Source organism: Emydura macquarii, unplaced genomic scaffold (assembly GCF_026122565.2).
Source record: "Emydura macquarii macquarii isolate MOO-44397 ecotype Brisbane River unplaced genomic scaffold, CSIRO-AGI_Emac_v2 contig_3506, whole genome shotgun sequence".
NCBI lineage: Eukaryota > Metazoa > Chordata > Testudines > Chelidae > Emydura > Emydura macquarii.
The window spans coordinates 9,787,476-9,808,801 of NW_027133643.1; the positions used below are offsets into that span (position 1 = coordinate 9,787,476).

At 42.5% G+C, this 21,326-nt stretch overlaps 1 protein-coding gene across 3 annotated transcripts in view; it reads right to left on the reverse strand.

Annotated features, from left to right (window-relative positions):
• The window catches only part of DOCK7 (dedicator of cytokinesis 7), a 144,875-nt gene that overhangs the window by 109,593 nt on the left and 13,956 nt on the right, over window positions 1-21,326 (reverse strand). The gene's annotated exons all lie outside the window — the stretch shown is intronic.

Consider the following 21,326-nt stretch of genomic DNA (forward strand, 5'->3'; position numbering starts at 1 on the left):
TCCTATGAACTTATCCTGAAGAGTAAACTAGATTCATTTTCTATGCACTAAATCCTATAATCATCTCCCCAACTCCCCAAAGGAGTTTTACTTGTGCAAGGGCTGTAGGATTTGGCGCAACCACAGCAATGTGAATGCCAGACTCCAACCTGTGGATATCCCTTGATAGCATACGATCACCAAAATGAATAGTGTTCCATACCCCTACATGACCATCAGATAGGGTAGGCCCAAAAACGTGTCCTTAAAATGGCTATAATCTGGATAGGAAATGTACTCTGTATTAGGAAAATATTACCCCTTACATATTCTTAAACAGAAAAGTCTCCAAAATGAAAGCTAACTGCCTCTTATTGGTCAATTCTACACTATATCCTATTCTGCATAGGTTCTTATACCACACTCGTCGTCATAGTATCTGACTGCTTTCCAGCAGTGCATACCACACAGTTATTTTTAATGCATATTCAAAGCCTACCTGACTATGCATGAAAGAACTACGAAAGGGTTTGGGAGGACACATCCACAGGGTATGCCTATACTGTGATGTAAGCCCAAGCTCAGACTCAGGCTTGAGTCCAAACCCCCCTTCCATCTACACATAACTGTCTTGGACGGAGGCTCGGATGCAGGATCCTATGATCATATGAGTGTGGAGGGTTTGAGCTCAAGTTGAACTGGAACCCAGGGTTCAAGCCCTATCACTTTGCAGTATAGATGCAGTCCCTCACTCCCCAGACTCAGGTCCTCGGATTCCACCAAAAGTATCCCTGTTACCAGACTTGCCTGTCACCTTGGGATATACTCATTTATTAGGGTTACCTTCCTGGAAGGGGGTATGTGATTCTTTTAATGTACTGCTTGTGTTACTTGTGTGTTCATATGGCTACAAGTCCCCTCCCAATGGAACTATCCTGCAGGACCTAAGGTTTTCAGGGCTGGGTTCCTCCAGCCCCAGATTCAAAGAAACCCCCCACAGATACACACACACATTCCAGATTAACCGAGTACGTCTGAGCAGACCGGGCTATCAGCACTCTCAGCTGACCCCTTATATGTCCCTGAACTCAGCAGGCTGGGTGACACAGCACTTTCAGCGGCCCCCCTTATATGCCCCTGGACTCCACAGGCTAGGCAGAACAGCACATCACATGGGAGGGAGGGGGAAGGAAGGAGCAGGGATTTATTTTTGTGGGGCCCCCCTTAGCCCGAGGCCCTAGGCTGCAGCCCCAAAAGCCCCTGCGTTAATCCGGCCCTACACAGGCCAACTTCCTCTATCCTCTGGCCACTAAGAATCACCAAACAACTTTAGGGAAATAGAAGCAACCCCCCCTTACTGTAGTACAGCAGCTCAGTGAGTCAGCGTTTAACCCTTCCCTTGTTTTCTGGCCACTGAGCTGCAAACACACCTTTGGAAAACCTTGTATGATCGCCATGGAGACTGGCCAGAAGAGTCCTCTCAAAGCACCCTGCTTCATGGTTGCAGGAGCACAGCCAGATTTTGCTTAATCTCTGGTGCAAAACCAGCAAAACCATGGACAGCAGTAAGAGTACAAGGAATGACCACGCACGCCAGCAAATAGCAAAGAAGCTGGCAGTGTTGGGAATTTACTGGACCAGTGCAAGGAGCAAATTAAACAGGTCAGGTACCAAAAAACCAGGCCCCAGAACTGAACCTTGGGCAACTCACCAACATCATGCCCATTTTATGAGGAGTTTGACCAGGTACTGGGTACTGCACTGGGCACAGAGACAGTGGTGGTGTACGATGACCTGGTCAGCCAGAACGGCAACCTGCTGGCCCCAGAATCCCAGCATAGGAACTGATGGCAGCTAGCAGCAGGTGCCGAATGAATTCAGTGAAGTGACTCTGCTGCTGACATCAGTCCCAGAGGAAACTTTGGCACAGGAGTAGCTGCAGCATATCCTGGGGCTACTCTGAGCCACTCTTTGATGCTACTTCTTCCCCCCTTCTCACCTCCCCAGCCCACCATGGAACTGGAAACAGAAGGAACTGAAGTTGCCTCAGAGCCTGATAAGTTTCTGGCTCCTTTTTAATGTTTATTAATATAGAAACAGGAGGAACTTCCATTCTATGGACCAATGCAAAGGTTGTCACAAGCCCTGGTTAGCAGCATGCATCTTCTGATGATCGAGTGTATGCGAGCGTCCCCCACCCTACACACCCATTTCCAACATGAGAAATTCAAAATAGCGACTGCGAAATGCAAACAATAAAAAAAATGCCTAGAAAAATGAATTTTTTTTTTTTTACCAGAAAGGCACAGATCTTTTCTCCAGCTTTCCTGTTTGCTAAAAATACTAGCCTTACATAGCCAAACCTACAAGTATGATACTCTGTAACCACTCAGTGGTGTAGGTGTAACCAGCCGCCTGGAAACAGTGAAGTGGGGGAGGCAGAGACTGTGGAAATGTGTTCCATTTACAAACCTGTTCTGTAATTTTTAGGAAAATAAAAAAGCAGCTGTGATTTTTAACTTACTATTGTCTCTGCACTTCTTTCACTGTGATTAACCCGGCTGCGTCCAGGGAGCTTCTGTGATCGGAAGCAGCGCTCTCACAATATACTGAAGGTCAGTTTTCAAAAGTAACATTTTATGTCCTTGAAATTCCACAAGGATTTTTTTCTGCCCTGAGCTATCTGAGACAATAACCCCATGTGTCTTGTCCTATTCCAGGCCCTTTGACCTCTACAGCATGCAGCACCTCCACAGCTCACTCACACTGCAATAGAAGCCTGGGCTAGCGCACCTTCACGGACCATTCCAAGAGGAAGCATTTCCGTGATGATCATATGGTTGAAGTCCTGGACAGGGCCAACAAGCAGGTCCAGTACCAAAGACCAAGGACTGACCGCTAGAGGAAAGGCTCAGGCTGGCTGCACAGCTGAGGACAGGATTTCGGCGTGGGAGCAGGCACTTCCTTTGCAGTTCCTGGAACAGGAATGGCAGCTAAGGGAGGATGTCAGAGCTCCACAGAAAGAGCTGTTTGAGCAGCTGCTATTACTAATGGACGTAAAAGCAATGGCTCCTGTTGCACTTGCATCACAGTCTGAGTCCCTTCTATGGTGCATTGTGATGCAGTCCAGGAAGACCCGGGACAACTCCATGGCTGGGTGGCCCAGGCAGTCAGACCCTATGAGAAGCTGGGCAGGACAACTGTGTCCCATGCAGTCTTCCATACTGACCCTCTTCCCTCGTGATACCTCTCCATCCCTCTCCCCTACTGGCAACTGCACAGCAAACACGGAAGGAAGGGAAAGGAGAAAAGGAGGCCAGGGACATGCAACAAGCCAGGCAAGCTGCTCATATAGCTCCAGAAATGTCTTGTACGTGGTTTCCTGGTTTGCATTTGTTCATGCACTTTTTTTTTTTTAATGAAAGATTCTGTGGTTACTGGTGCTTTGATGTGGAAATGGCAGCTGGCCTGCCGAGCAGGGCGTTCGTGCTGTACTTTTCTAATAATTGTTTATAAATAAAACTTTTTATTTTATTAAGAAAGTTTATTGCTATCACTGCATCACATCTTACAATGTGTATTTCAGATAATAAAGGTAAGCACATGAACAGGGACAACTGGGAATTTGTAGGCAAATACTATTTCTCAATACAATTAGCTACATCAATCCATACATCAACCACTTCCTTACAACAATCCGTATTGTCAATCAACCCTTCTCCACCCCCCATTGGATAAATGGTCAGGTCATTCATAAGTACACTGCATGATAATCAACCCTCCCAAGAACTGAAACCCTCACAAGTAATCAAACCCTCCACCCTAGCCCCAGCACATTCACAAAGCTACTACTCCCTCTCATCCATTGGTCCATGCAAGTCCATAACATGAGAGCACAAAGCATCCCTGACTGCTGTTGCCCGGGATGCATCCAGTTCCTGCTGTGACAGGTGCACTTTCTGGCTAACTGTACCAGTGCAGAGCCCCTTATTATCATAGATCCATTCAGGGGGAAATGGGTTGCCTCTGGATTCAGAAAGACCAGGAAGAGCTCAGCAAACCACAGTAACATGCACAGCATCAATGACAAACAGGATTCCAATCTGCCAAATGCACATTCAACCACCATTCTACACCACCTGAGAGTGTAAACATCTTCTTCTGCCAGGGCCTCTGATATCAAGGCACAGCTTCATCAGCCAAAGCAAACAGGGGTATGCAGGGACCCCCAGAACAACAGTAGGGGCAGTAACTGCTTATGACCATGTCATTTGGTGGGAACAGCATCCCAGCCTGTCTGTGAATGTAGACTCCTAACTGGTGAAAAACCCTGGCTTCACAAACTTTTCCAGTGGAGCCCATGTTGATGTTCATAAATTAGTCCACGAGGGCCCATATACAGATTATGTACTTGGGCTCTTTGAAGAGGGCAAACTACAAGTACATAAGTCCCATCAATGGCCCCGTCGCAGTTTGGAAACTTTATTCTCTCAAAGACAGCAATTACTTCAGGAATAACTTTTACGCCCGCCACCTCGGGGTAAACTACATATCTTATTGCCTCAGAAACCTCTGCCACCACTTTACCCACAGTTGATCTGACAATACCAAACTAGTTAGCAAAGGATCTGCAGCAGTCTGGGATAGCCAGCTTCCAGACAGTTATAGCAACTTGTTTCTCGAGCAGCAGAACTGCCCCCATGCATGTGACTTTACGCAGGAGGGTGGGACAAGCTGCTCAGAGCTCCAGAAATGCAGTTTTCTTGAAAGCTTTGCGCCCACTGCTGGTTGTTCCAGGCCTGCAAGATGAGGTTGTCCTCCCGTCCATGGCCCTGCTCCAGAAGCACCGGTCTATGAAGGGGGCATCAGCGGCTATACCAAGTGTTATGAGGAGCATCAGCCAATCCGAGACTACCGTGTCTGTGTTCTCCTCCTCTTCCTCCACCTGCTCTGTCATTAGCTCTGCCGAGTGCCTTCAATGGGTCAAAAAACACCACCAAAATGTCCACCAGCACCTCAAGGAAGCTCTGCCCATTTCCTAACACAGGAGTGAAAGTGCAAGCAAGAGAAGTTCTTCGAATGTTGACTCCTGCATGTTGCTGGCTCCGGCGTCCGGGAGCATACAGACCAAAATGACAGCATGTCAGGATGCGCTGGGAGGCTGTTCAAACCTCTTGTAATGTGTAAGGTGGAATGTCGAGTTTTCCCACATTGTACTATGAACAAAGGGCTAGAACAGCCACATTTCAGGAGGGCACTAGGAAGTCTGGGATACAGATGGTTGGACTCGGGTCTGTGTACTGCAGTGTGGACATTGGAGCCCTGGGTATGGGCCTGGGTTAAAAAATTGTTAACCTAGAATTGGCAATCAGTGTAGACACTCAAGCCCTGGGTTCTCAAACTCAGAGTCTGCTGACTTGAGACCCACTAACCCTGGGCTTACATTGCAGTGTAGACAAACCTTCTGTCAGCATACAAGCATGCTTCTAAGGTCTGATCTACACAGACCTTTTGTAATGATTTAACAATGTCTGTTCAGGGGTGGATTTTATACCTGTCAGTGCCAGAGTGGTAAAAAGAGAAGTGGGTAAATTAACCTTAGCTGAACTCCATATTCCCCGGATGAGAAGTGGGTAAACTCAATTATACTACTGATACCAACATAGTTATACCTGTACAAGCCCTAGACTATGCAGTTCTACCAGTATGAATGTGCCTTATATCAGTACAGCTCATTCCCCTTCCCAGGAATAAGCTTTACCAGCACTTTTATACAAATATAACTAAGTCCAACCAAGAAAGGCTGCACCACTTTAATTAAAGTGATGCAACTTGTGTGTAGACAAGGTCTTATTTATGTAAACTTACAGGAATAAGCAATAATGGTGTAAGCCTCTTAATACTGTAACTGCGTCCACAGTAACACATTGTTCTTCTTTAACTATACCAATTTCTAAACAGAGATTGTTAAATTGGTACAAAAACTGTGTAGACCGTTCCTAACAAATGAGCTTGCACAGATTTTTATCCAGCAATTCTATGTCATTTGCCCATGGCATGACCAGGGAGGAGGTCCAAAAAATTATTCCCAGAATAGTGCAAAAACATCAGTTTGTCAGATGGATAAGGACAGAACACAAACTGTGTAAACTGGATACATATATGCCAGTATATGTATAAACCTCCAAGTCTGAGATCATGAAATTATGGTACCGTATATTTTACACACCCCTCTAATATGAAAATTAAATATAAAAAATAAGTTTTCCAGAAAGAATTTAAAAAGTAACTGACAGTGTCCCAAGAATTCTTTGGCACATCTGAGAAAGCTCTTTGACTAGACCGAACGTCCTAATATGAGTCATATAAAAACCAATCAGCATTCCAAGAGTTTTTCACTGCTACTTCCTCTTTTCATTTAGGCCAGACACACTCTTTTTATTCAGGTCCTATCTTCCCCTGGAAAATACTTACGTGTAAAATTCCATCCATTAATCTGAGACACTGGAAATGACATTTAATTTGCATCGCGGAATTTAGTTTCTCAAAGTTTTCCTATTCCCACCTACAGATTCCACTTCTTAATCCCCTCTCTTAATAAGAAAAAACAGAATTGAATTTACTCTATTGCAGGTAAAAGACATTATTAACCTAGAGTTACGGTTAAAAGAATCTCTCTTACTGCAGCTAAAAAACTCTTAAACACTAATTTTTTCAGAATCCACATGGCTAAATCGTCAGTAAATTGGTGTAGCTCTATGGATGTCAATTGAGCTATGCCAGTTCACACGAGCTGGGGCCAAGGCCCAGAAACTTTAGAAAGTCTGGAAATTCCAATTAAGGCTCCACAGTATAAACACAACACAGAGTATTTTAGAAGTACAGAAATTCATCATGATAGTCACCCAAACAAGCTTAACTTTGCCCCATAATACCATCAAACTTCTATTTCCCTTTCTAACCTTACTTTTAGAAAACACACTGCAATTATACAGCTTGCAGGTGGATTTTGTAAATGTGAATCACAAAGAATTGATTTTAAGTGGCTTCATACAAACATCACTCTAATAATAAGTGTGATGCTTTATCACTACGCTAACCTTTACTCTTGACTAGGACTGTCAAACGATTACAAAAAAAATTGCAATTAATCTCGAGATTAAAAAAATAGGCATGATTAATCACAGTTTTAATCGCAACAGTTAAACAATAACAGAATACCAATTTAAATTTATTATAAGCATTTTGGATGTTTTTCTACATTTTCAAATATATTGATTTCAATTACAACACAGAATACAAAGTGCTCACTTTATATTATTATTTTTATTACAAATATTTGCACTGTAAAAAGATAAACAAAAGGAATAGTATTTTTCAATTCACCCCATACAAGTACTGTAGTACAATCTCTTTATTGTGACAGTGCAACTTACAAATGTATATTTATTCATTTTACATAACTGCATTCAAAAACAAAAAAATGTACAACTTTAGCACCTACAGGTTGAAGCATGGAGGGGCATACTAATGTTTAGCATATCTGGTACATAAGTACCTTGCAACGCCGGCTACAAATATACCATACAAACACCTGTTCTCACTTTCAGGTGACATTGTGTAGTGGGTTGGCGGGCGTCCCTCCCTTTTTGGCTCGGAGGGAGGCCTCTCTGCCTCACTATGTCACAGCCATCACAGTCAAGTAGCAGGGGAATTAGCAAATTGAGGGGGTAGGGCTCTGGGCAGGGCAGAGCAACAAGCAGTTTTAGGGGGCCCTGGCCCTCAGGCAGGGAAGAACAGTAAGCAGTCTACAGCTCAGCTCCCTGGCTCGGCAGACTGCAGGCAAACACAGGCTGTTCGGCCTCAGGTGGGGAGGCTGCAACCCCAGGGGTGGGGTTAGCGCAGGGAGTAGGAAGACCCGGGCCCACCCTACTCCACCAGGTCCCAGCCTAGAGCCCTGACAGTGGTGGAGGGCTCCACCACTGGTTCAGCAGGGATCCCACTGAAACTTGCTGACTCATGGTCTGACAGCAAAACCTGACCAAAGTCTGGTTTCCCTGGGCTACTTCCTACCACAGTCCAGGGATTGGGCTCTGTAGCCCAAGAGTCCTCTGCCTTCTTTGGGTTAACAGCAGCCGGCAGTCCTAGCAGCTCTTCTCCGCACTTGGTCTCTTCTAGGGTTACCAACTTGGTAGCAGAGCCAGAGGCCTGTAATAGGCTAGTGACAAATGTCTCCTGCCCTGGTTCTGACACAACTGAACCAGAGGCCCTGCCTCTTATACTTCCTGTCCTGTCTCTCAGCTACACGTGCAAGGGGTGGACCCAACCTGACTCCGCCCACCAGAGAGCAGTGGGTGATTCTTCCCCCTCTGGCTTGGAGCAAGACCACTCCGCCTCACTATACATTGTAAATAAGAAGCTGGCAGCATTATCTCCCGTAAATATAAATCAAATTGTTTGTCTTAGCAATTGGCTGAACTCTTAAGAAATAGGACTGAGTGGACTTGTATGAGATGAAATGAAAAATACTATTTCTTTTGTTTATTTCTTTTACATTGTGATTAATCGTGACTATTTTTTTAATTTAGCTAATTTGTTTTGCATTAATTGCATGTATTAACTGCGATTAATTGACAGCCCTCCTCTTGACATATATCAGATTAGGAAGTATGTACATATAGCCTGTTTGAAACTTGTGCAAGTGACAGCATGTGGCATAACTATTTTTACTATGCTATTTGGATAATAAGGAATCTTTCATGGAGTGTATATAGCTGTAAAAAGAAGGGTAGAGATGTTAAATAAATAAATAACATTGTATGTATATAAAGCTGTGCATCCAGAGATTTCAAAGCACTTTCTAAAAGGTGAATAAATATTATTCTCTCCATTTACAAATTGGGAAATTGAGGCATAGAAAGGTTAAATAACTGGACCAAGTTCACAGAATGAGCCAGTGACAGAGCTGGAAATAAAACTGAGGACTCCTGATTTTCAGTCCAGAACCCCATCCATCGCCCAATCCTGGTTCCCATGGGCACTACTAAAATGAACCTATGTGGAGGAAGGACAAAGGTTGTCAGAGTTCCTGGTTGTTCTTAGGGGTAGCATAACAGGGGTTGTTAAGGTTGTTAAGGGTTGTTTGAGTAATCTTAATTTTATATATATATATATATATATATATTCATACTTTCAAACATTTTGGGTTTAAAATTTGTTATCATAGAATTGTAGGACTGGACGGGAACTCGAGAGGTCATCTAGTCCTGTTCCCTGCAGGGCTAAGTATTATCTAGACCATCACTGGTCTAGGTGTTTGTCTAACCTGCTCTTAAAAATCTTCAATGATGGAGATTTCACAAACTCCCTAGGCAATTTATTCTAGTGCTTAACTACCCTGGCAGTTAGGAAGTTTTTCCTAATGTTTGACCTAAACCGTCCTGGCTGCAATTTAAGTCCATTGCCTCTTATCTTCTCCTCAAAGGTTAAGGAGAACAGTTTTTTCCCCCTCCTCCTTGTAACCACCTTCTATGTAGTTGAAAATTGTTATGCCCCCCCCTCAGTCTTTTCTTCTCCAGACTAAACAAACCCAATTTTTTCATTCTTCCTTCAGAGGTCATGTTTTCTAGACCTTTAATCATTTTTGTTGCTCTTCTCTGGACTTTCTACAATTTGTCCACATCTTTCCTAAAATGTGGCACCCAGAACTGGACACAATACTCCAACTGAGGCCTAATCAATGCGGAGTAGAGCGGAAGAATTACTTCTTGAATCATGCTTATAACACTCTGGCTAATACATCCCAGAATTATGTTCACTTTTTTTGCAACAGTGTTACACTGTTGATTCATATTTACCTTTTGATCCACTACAATCCCCCAGACAGTACTCCTTCCTAGGCAGTCATTTCCCATTTTGTATGTGTGCAACTGATTGTTCCTTCCTAAGCGGAGTACTTTGCATTTGTCCTTATTGAATTTCATCTTATTTACTTCAGACCATTTCTCCAGATCATTTTGATTTTTAATCCTATCCTCCAAAGCACTTGCAACCCATCCCAGCTTGGTATTGTCTGCAAACTCCATAAGTATACTCTCTGTGCCATTATTTAAATCACTGAAAAAGATATTGAACAGAACTGGACCCAGAACTGATTCCTGTGGGATCCACTGGATATGCCCTTCTAGCTTGACTATGAACCACTGATAACTACTCTCTGGGAACAGTTTTCCAAACAGTAGTAGCTCCATCTAGCGTTTACCCTTCCTTCTGTCCCCCATCCCCACACTGGCAGTTTCAAACTTCATATACTCTAAGGTACACGGTCCCAGAGCACATAACATTTGAACTGAAAGTTCTACTGCTAAGTTACATGTGTGCACAGCTTGACAGAGCAGCACCTTTCTTCTTTCCTCCACATCTTTCTAAATTCCTCTCCCTGCGAAATAGTGGGGGGAACACATCAGTGCACAGCTATGGTTGAGATTTCACACTCAGTCAGGAAATTCAGACTTTAGATTCCCACATCAGTGATAACTTGGCCACACTGCACAATATATATTAACTCAGTATCATGCAGAATAACTCAAAATATATGATATACGTAAGGATTCAGTTATGGTTGCAGGAGAGATGCATAATTTGAATTTCCTAACTTCTGTGCATGTAAAATCTCAATTGTAGTACTCCAATAATGTAGGAGGTTTCTTATATTCAACAGAAGAAAAAAAACTACTGTATGATTGAAGGGCTTCACCTTGAAAAGCGCTACAGACCTACTGGACACCTGCCAATTCCACTGCACTCAGTGGGAATTGTGGATGCTCCACATGTCACCGGATTAAGCACAAAGTTAGGTTTAACATTTTTTTCACTATGTCTCTTCAGATGACTTGTACCATGAAGAGGTAAACGAAACACAGAAGTCAAACCCAGAAGCCTGTATTAGAATCACCATCTGTGCAGACAAAAATACTGTCTAGCACCTGAGGAAACAGGCCAAACATAAATTCATGGTTATGAAGAGGAATTAGTTCATGTTAGACTATTGGTAGATAAAGGCAAGTGCATTATTTTAAGCGTTAGCTATCTGTTGGGTAAGAGGAGAAGAAAGAGGAGGGAGAAGATGAGCAAACTCATCCATACAAAATAAGAACAAACCCAAATGCCACCAGAAGTTTAATTGAACCAGGACAGACTCTTCTACGAAGTTCTTAAAAGTTGTGTAACTTTTCTTTTGCACTGTTTTTCACTGTTACACACCTCTGCAATCTTGGTTCTGGCCAGGAACAGAAACTGTTTTCAATGGTATTTCTAGTTTGACCCAGAGCAGAAGCATCACACACCTTATGAACTTGTTCTTCTAAGATTTCTGGATCATATACACAGACTCAAGGTGTTTGGATAGTTCAGATAAGCTTTGGATGAGCATCTAAATTTTAGTTACTTATCCAATCCAAACCTCTAAACCTTATGATCTTGGGGAACACCTTTCCCACTGAGATGAAGGACCTGTTTTAGTGGTCCAATATTGGAGGCTACAGAACTGGTTCGGTTTCAGATGACCCTGAGGAAAATTGAGATGCAGCCAATAGATGACTACAGATGGCCGTTTGAGACATTATTATACTCTTGGTTTATGACTATCAACATCACAGATCATCTTGGTCTACAGCGAAGTGAGGATAAATGGCAAGTACACTGCAGTGAAAAATCCTATGCCTCGTCATATAGTCAAGTGTTTTGAAATCTTACACAGCAGTCATGCAGGAAGCAAAGGAAGAAGCCATGAAGTCCAAATTCACACACAATTCCAGGCCATTAGACAGTTTGAGAAACTCTCAATGACTCCATCTGAAGAGAGAATTGAGTATTATTCACTGCAAGACAGCAAGAAATTTTGATTGTACTCTATGGATAAAATCGTTCTAATTCAGGCTGAACTTTGTTTTTTGTGGGGACACACCTGTTGTCTTCTCTATTTAAGTTTTGGCCAGTTCCTCTCACTGAGGATCTAAAGATGCCTAGGGGATCTTTGGACAAACATCGGCGGGTTCAACCCCTCTCCTTCCTGGCTAGTAAAAGCTAATGGAGAAATAATTGGCTACTATTGTAAAAGATTGTCAACAATTCTCTTCAAGTGGACACAGTGCAAGCTTCTATTAGAGAAGAGATTATTAGGCCTTTCCTCAAGATGCCATATCCGGATATTGAAAATCTTGCCAACAACAAGCTGGAGGTAAAATCCTGGCCCCACTGAAGTTAATGGCAAAATTTCCATGGACTTCAATGAAATTTCAACCCTAGTCTCTAACCCTCCTTTATCTTTTTTAAAAGGAAAGCTGTAGACACAATGGTGTCGACAACTCTGGCAGTATCTTTACTCCTCAGATTTCTAAGACCCAGGTCATTGCAAGTTTGGACATAGAGACAGCACAGATGCCACGGGTCAGCAGAGCTAACAATAGAGAAGAAGCAAGAAAGCATTCATGTTGTTCCTCTGAGACCGATCAATTGCCTTTGATACCACTAACCATGTTGTCTTGCTGATGTAATAGGAATGGACAAAGTTGTACTTGAGTGGCTCTGTTCCTTTTTTCTGAAAGGACTCAGAGTAGTGTTGGGTGATTGCTCATCTGGCCCAAGGATTCTCAGATACCTTGTCATTCACTCCTCTTCAATGTGTACAAAAGGCTGTTGAAGGCTGACAAGTATGCAGATGACACTTTACTCTACATCTCTGTTCTATCAGACCCAATGGGTGAAGTTAATCAGTTTACCATACTGTCTTGCTGGGACTGAGTCTTAGATGAGGTCAAACAGTCTGCAATTCAATCCAGGCAAGACTGAGATTATGCTGGTAAAATGGGGGGACCAACCAGAAGAAACGGCAGAGTTAATATCAGTTACCTCCACTGGAACAGGCTGCCCATGCTCTGTTACTCCAGCTCAGAATCTGGGGGCCCTATTGGTGGTTCCAAGTAGCTGCAGTGGCCGAAAGGTCCTTTTGTATCTCCAGGGAATGATGGGGCCAAGAATTCTTCTTAGTATTTATACTTGGCCAGAAGGTTGCAAAATTTTCTTTCTGATGTGAACCTTGGCCATGAAATGAATGGCATTACAGCAGAGACATAGCTAGCCCACGTAGGGCAGCTTTATTCAGCATGTGACCCAGTACTCATGGAAGTCAATGGAAAGACTTCTACTGATATTGACTTCAATGGGCACTGGATCTGGCTCTTATAGCACATATCTGCAACACTGATGTCTCAAAATCTGTACAGGAAAGCCTGCCCTAAGAGGCACCTACAACAGCTCACCCCATGTCTTAAGAGACCTCTTCAAAAGTACACCAGCGTTCAAACCAGCTTGGTTTTGTTTGACCTGTAATTAAAGCATATCAATTTTTGTTGACCCATCGGATAGTTGCTCAAGACAAACTTCATTCCATTTTGATCACTAGAGTCAGATTTTGCCATCTTTACTCCCCACAAGCCGTACTTTATTGTACAAATAGCCCCACTGAAATTAATATGGATTAAGGTGCTACTCATGGACTAAGGTGCTACTTAGGGTGAGTAAAAATGGCATAACTTGGCTCCTAGCTAAGAGTGTGTGCACCAAGTATAACGTATAGACAAACTGCAGCTCTGACAATGCAGGCAATGCAAAAGAAATCACTCACTGCTGGCTCTTTTCCAGGATTGGGTCAATAAAGTCTTTATCTTCCTGAATCAAGCACATCACTTGCAACTAAATACTGTGCATATATTTTAATCTATTCATAGACACACACCTTCATACCAGTTTGGCTGATTGGGTTTATATAAACCATTACATATTACATTGGTGTATTTGTGTCACTGGAGTTAAGGATGCCAGCACCCGCATTATAAAACCCTATTTCAAAGGTTTATAACTCTACTGCAACAGAGACACTCAAGCTTTTTTCTTTAAGGCTCCATTATTCTTCTTCATTGTTATATATCCCCTTAAAAACTTGAAAATAAAATTTTGTTTCCTATTGACTTTGTCCTTCTCAACATAGTAAACATAGTATTTTACTGTAGTTTTAGTGTTCCTCCAGCCAAAACATGGCTCCTTCCTGTTTATTTACCTCTCTGTGCACCTGCAGTGTCATTGGTTATGACAGAAGTGTGTGCACAGCTCTGGCTATAAGAAGCTATAACCCCCGCTTGAGTAAATGGGCACAGCTCCATTAAAGCCCATTCAGTCCTCTCATTTACTCTAGCTGAGAATCTGACTCTTGATTTATAAAATGATTGCTAATGGTGGGATAAGTGCACACTGGACTACCTTCTGCACTGATTTATGATCCATGCAACTGAGCAGTGTAAATCCACAAGGTACATCAGAGAGAATTTGGCCTGCTTTGTTTGGGTGCTGGCTCTTTTGCTTGAATTTCTTGGTCCACAGCCATGTCAGGCTGGTCCGCAAGGCCAATCCACACCTTTGCATTTATTAGTGGGATGAATTATTCCCTCATCCCTTTATAGATTTTTTTGGGGATGGATGGGAGGGGGACTTATCTCTTCCCAAATACACACTTTTTTTTCACAGGGGAATGACCGATGCACAAGGAGAAAGAGAGGCCCAAAGAATGTCCACACCTCATCATATTCAAGCCCACTGGAAGCTCCTTGATGACTGAGAAATGTGGAGACTTGAGGGGATGTAGCTGGATGCAATTAGGTGCAGACCTGGGGAGTGGCCAGTCTACACAGAATAATTTCCCTCCAGATATGCATAAATTGCATCAGAATATCCCACTTCTTCCTGCAGACTTTCCCCCTGCATTTCCCAATGCTTGCTGTGTCTTCTGTCCTCTTTCTTTGAAAACACAAAGACATGACCAGGAAGCCAGTGGTAGCCTAGTACATAAAGGAGATGTGTTACCACATGTCTGTGTCTGGGGGATGGGATATTCAAAGTAGCATGAATGGACTATGCAGGTACCCAGATACCATGGTGATGGACACTAAACAAACAGCTAGGATACCATCCCTAAGACTCACTTTTTTCACAACACCCACAAGAAATGAGAAAAGTATTATTATTATTTAAGCAACAAAACATTTTCACTGAGCCATGCTAATGCACTCCTGCCTACACTCAAGTACCCTTCCTTCTTCCCCATTCCAACCCCTCCCTTTTGTTTGTTACCCTCACCGATTGCTACAGGAACATTTACAAGCCCCACGGAGATTGGGGCTGCACTGGGCTAGGCACTATAGAAACAATCACTGCCCTCGAGAGTTTACAATCTAAATAGATAAGACAGACAAAGGGAGCATTATCATATCCATTTGACAGATAGGGAACGGAGACACAGAGAGGCCAAGTGATTTGTCTAAAGTCACATAGGGACTTCTGGAGAACTGGGAATTGAAACCAGGTCTCCTAGGTCCCAGTTCAAGATGATCCTTTCTCTATCTAAAAGGAGCTGAAAAGGCAGGGACCAGGCTTTTGTATCTGACTGTGAAGAGTACACTAGTATTTTGGCACTGTAAAAACAATAATGGGTAAGCAGACTGGATGTCCATTGTCTCCTGTGTAAGAGGGAAAACCCTCCTTCAGAAAGGATGACACTGCAAAAACATGGGAAGTTAAATCTTGCAGAATAACTTCCCGTGCTATGGGGCAGGATCTTGGTAGGTAGCTTTTTAGAATCGGGATGATATTCTCTGCCAACTCTGAAAGTAGTTCAAATTCAGTAATTAAAACTTAAAACAATTCAGTATCTCTTTAAATATGAAACAACTTCTAACACGTGAACTTTATGGCACAACCAAGCAAGCTTTGTAGACTCTACATACTGACTTTCCACCCTCACTCAAGCAAGCTCTTAGAGATATAAGAACCTCATTAGCATTTCATAGCTTCTTTGATGTACCCTTTCCAATCACAGAAATGTAGGGCTGGAAGAGACTTCAAGAGGTCATCTACTTCATCCCCCCACATTGAGACAGGACCAAGCATACATAGGCTACCCCTGACAAGCGTTTGTTCAACCCGTTTTCAAAAATCACCAGTCATGGAGATTCCACAATCTCCTTCAACAATTTGTTCCAGTACTTAACTATCCTTATACATAGAAAGCGTTGCCTAATATCTAACCTAAATCTCTTTTATTGCAAACTAAGCCAATTAATTCTTGTCCAGCCCTTGGTGTACCACGATGTACACAGAGAACAATCACTGTAGCTCTCCACAGCAAGCAGTAACTTCCATGTGGGTGGCCCATTCAGTGATGCCACTGGCCACTCTGTTCTGTCAAAATGCCAGTACCATGAAAGTCACAGAGACTGAACCGTGTCACCAGTAAATGAAATTGGTAGGAGACTGATCACACAGGACAAACCATGGTAATTAGAAATGCTGGGAAATAGAATACAGAAAAAAATGAGCTTGTACATGACAAAATGCTGGGATTTTCGTTCACAATAATTAATTTGTTGAATAGAGACAGTGCATTTTTTACCTCCTAAACTGTGGGTTAAGGGCAGTGTCCGCTTTAAGGGCCTAATCTTGCTCCCATTGATTCTAGTGGTGCAGGAGTAAGCCATGAATACTCATAAGTAATCTGTTGATTACATTTCATTTTATAGATGCAAGGAGAGGGCTAGACCTCAAAAACCATTTTTGCATCACTATTAATAGAACTATTATACTTTATTCTCATAAAGTTAAGTTATTACACACTTGCCCTCACTTTTACTGAATTTTCAAAGACACTTACACTTAATTGTCATACACACAAGGCTTGGGGAGAATACAACAGCTCACAAACTTTTACTTTTCTGGTTGTCTATTTAATTAAATGAAATGTTCAAGCTACTTAAGGAAATTCCTAGAAAATCTCTGTTTTCTGTCAATTAGTGATGGGGACCAAGTGTCAAAGAGGATGACGTCTCTTTAGTCTTAAATCCATATTTATTACCTTTAAGTGTGTTTACACAGATTCTGGGTTGCAGCTTTATAACTTCTATTTTGTTTTAACATTTTATATTATTTTCTTTTATAATATGTTTTGATAGATGTAGGTAAGTGTTAGTTATTGTGATCTGTGATTTACATAGAATATTTAGTAGGCATCTTTAATTGCAAATTGTAAATATACTACAAATGATAGGTCATAAAGTTAGGAATCATTTGATCAAAAGACGAATAACTAACACAAGTGTCTTTATAAAGAACAGAATACTGTCCCCACCTCTCACTTGCCCAAAACCCGTGAGTGATATAGACATGATCTTTATCTCAAAAAAAAAAAAAAAAAAGAACTTCTTGAGAAGTTTATGTTTTAGAAAGTGACCTGGTGGTAGTAAAAGAATGTAAGTTTGTTCTTTATTTAGGCTATTCCAAAGAAAAGTGATGTTTAGGATATGCTATCAGAGCTATCAACTAATAAAGAGGGCCTCTTTACCCCTCCTTTTTGCAAAGAGAAAAACCTTTGGTTTTAAACTCACACAAATAGAAATATCCTTATTGAAACTGATTTCTTTCTAAAGTCTTCATTCTTTAAACACTGAGACCATTTATGGTTAGGAAATGTTTTACAGAAGACATGGGGTGCCTTGCCTCTAACTCATGTTTCCATTTAAAGATGAAAACCTTTGCTGTTCCTCAAATACTTCAGATATAATCTTTTGAGATGCATATTTACAAATACTTGAATCTAAATGCAAGCCTTCATATAGTAACTGCCTGATACCAGGGTTAAGTAAATAGTAAGATATTTTATGTGTAAATCTAGCAAAGTCATTTGATGCTATGACTGGTTACTATGTAAACAGCCATTTGAGTATAGAAATGTTTATATTAATAGGGGAATTAGTTATCTGGCAATGCTTAAGCCACCCCCAAAGTCAGCAAGACAAGCGTCACCTCTCCAAGGACTGTTAAGATTAAAAGAAAATACCTTCTTTCTTGACCATTTAAGATTAAAGACTCCCTTTAAAAATAATTTAATTTAAAAGAGACTATTTTAAGAGATGAAAGACTTCAATATAGAAAATAGGAGTGTTTTGATGCATGTGAAATAGAATTTTAACTCCTAATAAACCATGAATCAACTAAAGGGGTATCTCAAAAAATTAACTGAAAAAGTTTAAACTACAGTAGAACCCCATTTATCTGAGCCATCGTTATTCAGCTCTCCATATTATCCGAACCTGGGCTGACAGCCTGAGCCCTGGGCTGTGGGTCGCCCGCTGAGAGCATGAGCCCCACCGCCCGGGGCTGACACTCTTTGCCCATTCTCCAGATTATCCAAATTTTTGATTATCCGATCTGGCCCTGGTCCCAGTTAGATCAGATAAACGGGGTTCCGCTGTTTCTTTAGAGATGTTCTGAGAATTCCCTGCCACAACAACAAGAGCAATATAACCCCAGAACTGAAGAATTACAACTCTGCTGCATAACACATTAGTAAGTTACATATTAATGAGCTGAAGATGCTACCAAACCACCCCATGCAGGTGTTTAGCCAATGAAAGGTTACAGTGGCTATTTGAACCCAGCCAAACCCCTGAAAAAATAATTCCCACCTTCAATGAGACTGTTGAAATAAAAAAGTATAAATTTCTCTGACTTGAAACACTCCAAAACCCTTATACTTTCTTACATTTATTTTTATTACACTCTTACGCACATATTCTCTTATGCTTTCAGCACTCATCTCTAACACATACAGCAGCAGCAGCAAGACAGATACCAAGAAGGAATAATCTGGCCCAGCCAGCACTGGTTCTATAATGTGAGGACATCACCCAGACTACAGGATTATTGGTACAATGGAGCATACAAAAGCCCTCCCAAAGGAGTAGATTTAACTTGTTCTTGTAATAATGTTAATGGGATATTGAAATGTTTGTCAGTTCAGGTATTAATAGCTTCGCCAGTTAAACACCAGATTATTTAAACTATGTATTCCTAGGGAGGAGGCATCAGTTAACCATAGTAAACAAAGAAAAATGTGGAATTTAATGTGATTTTAAGATGCTTAGTATTAATTAATATGCCTGTCTTGAATGGCTTCTTTTAAATGAGTTAAACTCATTTCATAGGACTTCATTATGATCACTTACCTCAACCCAATTTATAAACTGTTAAGGTTATCCATGATAAACCAAAACGCATTACCAACCCTTAAATGAAATTCCTTTGCCCATCTACATGCTGCTCTGGTTCTCTCTGCTATACTAAGACAGGACTCATTACTGATTTGGGGGAAAATGAACATTGGTTTACATTTACCTAGGGAAGAATGTCACTACCAGAGAGACCCCCTCAAAGTGTAATCTCTGTTGAAAGCTCTCCACAGACAGACATACGGAAGAGAGAGTAACTGAAGTAACCCAGTCATGGTTGGTAAACATTGGGGCAAGTGGGACATAGCAAGAAAATAAAAAAAGCCTGGTCCCCTGGGTAACATATCTGGGCTCTGAAGTCCACACCAGTTGCACTGGGGCATGTGAAAGCTGGTCCCTGCAGTCTGGGCGTGGACTGCAGTGGTGTAAATTGCAGATTGCTTTAAAGTGTTGCACTCTACCTGCCTCGCATAGACTCTGCTGATATGCTCTAAAAGGCACCTGATGTGCTCCAAGAGGCATGTGAATGTAGTCCTATTTGAAATGGAACTACTTCAACGCAAAGCACATATCTTTTAGAGCATGCCAGCAGGGTCTATGTGGGGTAGTTAGAGCATGAAACTTTAGACCACTCTACAGTCATTGCAGCCTGAGCCTTGGTCACTGAATCCAGCACCCCAAGCCCCACTGGAAAAAATCACAACAGCTTTGCCTCCTGAAGGACCTTGGCTGCAGTCTGGGCATGTGCCACAGGGGTAGTGGAGAAGAATGGCCTGCTACTAAAGACATATTGTGAGCACAAAACATCGATAGCACGCTGCTATAGATTTGCTGTATTCACAATTGGTATTTTAGTCTCTCTCTCTCACTCATACACACGTTTGTGTACTTCGGTGAGCCCCCTACATCCTCTTTACATGATCTGCCACTGAAGTAACCATTGTTTATTGTCTATGTTCTATTTGGTTTTATTTTAAATAATTGTTAGTTTCAATAAAATAGTCATTGTTAACAACAGTGATTATTCTGCTTGTCTCTAATCCTGGTATCCCCTAAGGCAAGGCAAAGAACCTCATGTGACTAAAATAGTGGGAGTCACATCCCTGAATTGGCATTCCTACCATTTCTTGTTTCTCTAGAGCATCGGTTCTCAAACTGGGGGAGGGGCCAGGATATGGATTGTGGGGGGTGCCATGGGCAGAGTTTGGGGGGGCAATGCTCCCCCCTGCTGGGTGAGGGGCGCCGGGTTGAGAGAGGGGCCGGGTGGCGGTGGGGACCCTGGCACCTCACACGGGCAGCACCAGGCAGGTGTCGGGGGTGGGGGACCCTTAGGAGGGGAGCAGAGGCAGGGGGAGGCTGCTGCAGGCAGCAGGCCAGGCACTGCTGGTGGAGCGTGGGACAGAGCCGGTCCAGTTCCACGCGCTGCGCTTTGCGCAGCTGCGTCCGTCTCAAGTCAGAGCACTGCTCCTGGCAGCCGCCACCGCCCGCCTCCCACAGCAGCAGAAGCGCTGCTGCCTGAGGATAATCCTGATGACAAAGTGCGATTCCACACCACCACCGCCGTCTTCTCTGGCGGGTCACATCAATCTCCGGGGCTGTGGGGGAGCTGCTGCTACCCCTTGCCCCCCAAATTAAGCAGTCAAACTCCACCTATGATATGGAGGCCCTGGTTTTTTTCTGAAAGGGGGGGTTTAGAGGAAGGGGGGTGCAATTGTTACACAAAAGTCCATACGGGGGCTCCATTTAAAAAGTTTGAGAACCACGGCTTAGTCTAGAGTATACATTTTTAGCATTTTGGGGGATAAAATTACTTGGCACTCAAAACCTTCAAACACTCCTTTCTACCATTCTGCCCCTCCCCCACAGGGCATGTGGAAGGAAACAGGAGGGTATTTTCCCTAGCGGTGTTTTTCATTCCTTGGCAAACATCATCTTTTTCTTCTGAATGAACAAATGAAGCTAAAATTACCACGGGTTCTTTTGTTTAACTACAATCTCATCTTATGTGATAATTGCATCTTATTAGATTTGCACCCATAGAGGCTGATCTCAATGCCTATTACATCCATGGAGCAGCTCCAATTGGCAGTGGCTCAGGCCCATACATCTGAAAGTACTTTTCAAAGGGAGGAAGTATCATTAGCCTCATTTTAACTGGGGAACCTGATGCACAGAGAAGAAATGTGTGAAGGTCAAGCAGGTCAAGGTCACAGCAGGAATAGAACCCAGCCCTCC